Consider the following 4,712-nt stretch of genomic DNA (forward strand, 5'->3'; position numbering starts at 1 on the left):
TCAATAAGGGCATCGACGCAAACACCTTCAACCAAAACAGATAGCAAGTTCGACGGACGCTCTGGAGGACTTGTAAGCTTCGCAGGAGATGCAGTTTTCCCTCCCAAAACTGCATTAACTAGTTTTCCTGGCGGTGGCTAGCGATGTAAGACGCAGGACGAAGGGGGGAAACTGAACGGCGACCTGGCGAAGGCGAGCGGGGTCGTTGCGCACGGGAGCTGCGAGGGACGTCGTCAGTCTGAGGCGGAGACGGGGAGCGGCGTGGAGGCGACGGGTACGCACGCCGCCGGTAGCCGTAGTAGTTCGGGGGTACGCTCTCGCGCTCATAGGCAGCATAGCCACGTCGTTCATCCCGTTGGCGGCGTCGACAAAAGCGGGAGATGTGACCTCGAATGCCGCAATAGTAGCACACGGGCCGGTTGGAGAAGGCATCCTGACTTGGTGGAAAGTAGGGCTTTGAGCTCGGCGCGTGGGGCATGGCCGCAACATAGCCAGACGAAGGGTGGCTCATGATCGGGGACAACGGCAGAGGTGTCCGGCCAGCGACATCCGAGTAGGACGGTGTTGATGGGGCAACTGAATGGACAGGCGGCACTAGCACAGGCATAGCCGCAAGCTCCTCTTTTACCATCTCGCGAAGGCCAGGAGCCGTAGCGGCTTGGCGAACACCATGCGGAAAATGAGAGGTGTTGCCGTACACTTCTTCGCGAACTATAGCTCGAATCATCGCACGAAGGTCTTCGTTCCCAAGATGAGGAGTAGACGCCGTGTCCCGTGGGAGGCGGATGGATTGAAGTTCGTCGATACGCTGACAGGAGGCTCTTACGTCTGCTACGGTGGAAAGGTTCTGCAGGACAAGTGCGTTGAAAGCGAACTCGCCGATCCCTTTGAGAATGTGACGAACACGGTCAGACTCCGGCATATCTTTGTCGACGCGGCGACACAGCGCTATAACATCCTCGATGTATGAGGTGTATGTCTCATTAGCTTGCTGCACGCGGACCTCCAGCTCCCTCCTCGCGTTGTCACTCCGCGCTTTAGGGGAGCCAAAAATCTTTTGCACCTCCGTGGTGAAGCCAGCCCAGTCGGTAAATTCATGTTTGTGGTTTAAATACCACGTCTCGGCAATCTTCTTCAGAGAGAAGCGAACGTTGAACAATTTGAGGCGATCATCCCACCTATTGAACTCGCTGACGCGTGTGAAGCTGTCCAGCCACTCCTCCACGTCTTCGCCCCGAAGACCAGTGAACTCGGGCGGGTCGCGCTGGGGAGTGGTGACGATGCATTGCAGAGGCGCAGAGGCTGCGCTACTCGGAGTGTCTTGCGACATGGACATTGGTCCTGAGGGCAAGCGGCGACCTGAACGGAGCTCCAGGGGTGTCGAAGGAGAGGTACAGCTCGGGATCGAGTTGCAACTCCACCACTTGTGAGGCCGTAGATAGAAGGTGACGGGACCGTTGCTTCCGCAGCTCCTTTATTCCGAAGCGTCAGGCGGGGACGAAGCAAGATGGCGACCCAGCGTCCCTGCTGATGATGATTAGCCGAAGACGAGGTTGTGCCGGTGATGATGAGTATGTACAGCAGATGATGCGGTAGCCGCAAGCTACTGGTGATGATGATTAATACCAATTGGGACAAAGATCTCCTAGCAGGCAGCAAGACACAAACTCAGCTCACAATATATATATATATATATATATATATATATATATATATATATATATATCGATCGCGTCCATGGCTCACCGGGGCTGGGGAAGTGGGGAAGGCCGGCACGATCCAAGCGCCCTGGAGCGATGTTCAAGAGGCAAGGCAGGACGAAGATGGGGGGCCAGGATATGGATGAACACCGCACCCTCCACCAAAAATATTACGTGGCGACAAGGCAATGAGATGAATATTGGACGATGGTGCAACGATGTATTTACAAGGATGATCTATGTACAAGGGGCCATGAAAGAGCTCGCGCCAGCCACATGTGCACCTTCCTCATCGTCGTCGGTGGTGGTTAATTGCACCATGAGGTATTGTCCACCTATGTATTCCGTTACAATATATATTTGCGAGTTGGGGTTATTGAACTTAACGCATTGTTTACACAGACTGATTTTGCTGACACAGCGTCGTCTCAACGTCTCGGTGCCAGTTTCGAGTGTTGCTTGGATAGCTCCATTTCTTCGAGGGCGCACGTAACCTACAACCGGCGATGCTTCTTGCTGTTTTAACACGAGTTGTTGACATTTTTACCAAAGATCAACTAGTGTCACTAGATAAGGGTATAGAGTATCGGCACTCTTTTTTCCTATTCTACTGTGCCGCAGCCGTGATCATTGGTCAGTTCGCATCACGTGACATTTGCTTACACTGCGACGGTTCATAGGCACCGCCATTTTGTTGTTTATGCGTTTTCTGTCTGGCAACTGTGGCAGTATCAACTTGTACTTCCTGCTTTGTGGCTTCGTGCCACTGGCGTCGTTCCGAACGCGAATCAAAGATAACGCGCTTCGCAGCATTTCAGCTGCAGAAGTGTGTCCGAAGATGCCATTTTGCTGCGCCGTCGGCATTGTTGTTTACGACTGACCTCGTCAAAGTTGCCGGTGAGGCTGCAGAAGCGGCAATCTGGCAACACTGCTAAACGTTTATCAACGTTGCCAGATTGCCGCCGGTGTTGCCAGATGGCCGCCGTTGCTTACTTGCGTGCCTCAGTGACGGTACTCAATATCTTATCTAGTGACACTAAGGCAACACTTTCGCTGCACACGCCCATTGAATTTTCACCTTATTGAGTAAACTGGCGGAAAAGCGACGTATATAGAGAGCGCCTGGTGCGGAGACACGAGTCTGGCCCGACGCACTCTTCATATAGATGGCATGCGCTCGTGGGTGCAGCCCCGAGTGCGTCAGCGCGGACTGGCCTCTTTTAACACGAAAGTGTTTTATTCCTGGATACACCAAGATTTCACTGACGCCATATACGTCACGGAAATGACGCCAGTACAACGAAGCAAGCGGCCTGTAAAGGGTGCACCCCTGCACACAGGGTCTTCTTGCGGGGAAGCAACCTTTAGTACTAAAGAGCAGGGCAGTGCTTTGCTTTTTGAGGCTACAGCAGGTTGCCTGCGAAGAGTTTTGTGGGGAAGTATTCACAAAATGATGGGGTATGTGTGGACTGCGGAAAAGAAACAGAAACTATGCGGCACATAGTGTTAGAATGCGAGGGTATCCATCCAAATCTACATGAAGGGAATATTGGGCTTCCAGAAGCCCTAGGATTTAAGGGTATCAGAGAGGAAGTTAACTTCAAGGCTGTCGAGGGGACGAAAAGAAGATTAGAATGCTGGTGGACGAAAAGCAGAGAGGGGAATATTGCCTAGGACAGTTACCACCTGTAACAGGGGAAAAAAAAAGTATTTCGGGCCTAATAAGCTTTAGTGTCTGCCCTCAGCAGCGCTAGTATTAAACCAATAGTGTAAAACATGACTGTATTAGTCCTTTTTGGTAAGATGACATGTCATCACCCCGCTTCAAAGGGGAAACCAATAGCAATCATCATCATCATCACGTTACACCTCGGGTTGTTCGTTTAAGGGTTTTATATTTTTACACGAAAGTGTTTTATGCTGGTATACGCCAAGATTTTACTGACGTCATATCCGTCACGGAAATGACGCCAGTACACCTTTGCCGAAGCGACCCGCGAGCAGGACGTCGCTCGCCAAGCACACCCACAAGACAGCAGCCGACCCGCGAATCATGCTCAGCTGCAGATTTCGCTGCACATTTCACTTTCGTGTTTTACCGATTCCTATCACAGTGGAATCAACCACATTTTTTTTCTTCATAACTGGACCAACATGAGCGCGATCTGCCCGGCTGCAGGTTGCCGCATGCGCTTTTCACAACATGCACGCTGCGCGTCGTGCAGCAGGGCGTGAGAAGACGGGGTCCTGCAGGGGCGGCTGCACGCTCCGCATCTGGTCGTGGTCGTCGGCACGTCGCTGTAGAGACCATCTATAGGGGAGCTTCGTTTGCCCATCAAAAGCGTTCTCGAGCACTGTTGGGAGGCCCACCACCCGAACACTGATGGTCTTCGCAGCGCCAAGCACGCTTTGAGCGAGGTCGGTGGCAGGAAACGATTGGGCGTGGATGAGCTACAGGCTAGCTTTGTAATATGCAGCACAGTGGTCCCCGAGCGCTGCTGCATCTGGGGGTCACGGCACGAAGTAGGTGCAGCAAGGTGAAGCCGGGCCAGTGCTTCCGCCCTTAGACCGTCGGACGCGGCCCCAGACACGCTCGCAGCAGCTCGTTTCGGACGTGGTCATGCGCTAGAAAGAAACGAGCGGGACGCAGCCGCTGCGGAGCCCAAGGAGACAAGAGACCGCCGGCGTTATGCGTGTATGGAAAGTTTATTCTTTGTCCTAAGAAGCGTATAACAAAACGAAGCCCCCTTCCCCCACCAGCCGTGGAAACGGAAGGCACAGCGATATCATCATCAAGCACAGCGGGGGGCGCACTTGTTGGCCCGGCCTGCCTGGACGGATCGACTACACGCTACGGAGGCGGCGGCTACGCAGAGGCGACTTTGAGCAGAGCCCGCAGCAGAAGTGACTAGTGGTGTCCCCCCCTCCCATGGAATGTACAAGTAATAATGCCCTAAGAGATTCACGAGGCGAGATTCCTAGGCTGGCCCAGCCAGCTAATAATGCCCGACA

The sequence above is a fragment of the Haemaphysalis longicornis genome, unplaced genomic scaffold (assembly GCF_048455015.1).
Source record: "Haemaphysalis longicornis isolate Haplotype H1 unplaced genomic scaffold, Haemaphysalis longicornis Haplotype H1 scaffold_3, whole genome shotgun sequence".
In the NCBI taxonomy this organism is placed as follows: domain Eukaryota; kingdom Metazoa; phylum Arthropoda; class Arachnida; order Ixodida; family Ixodidae; genus Haemaphysalis; species Haemaphysalis longicornis.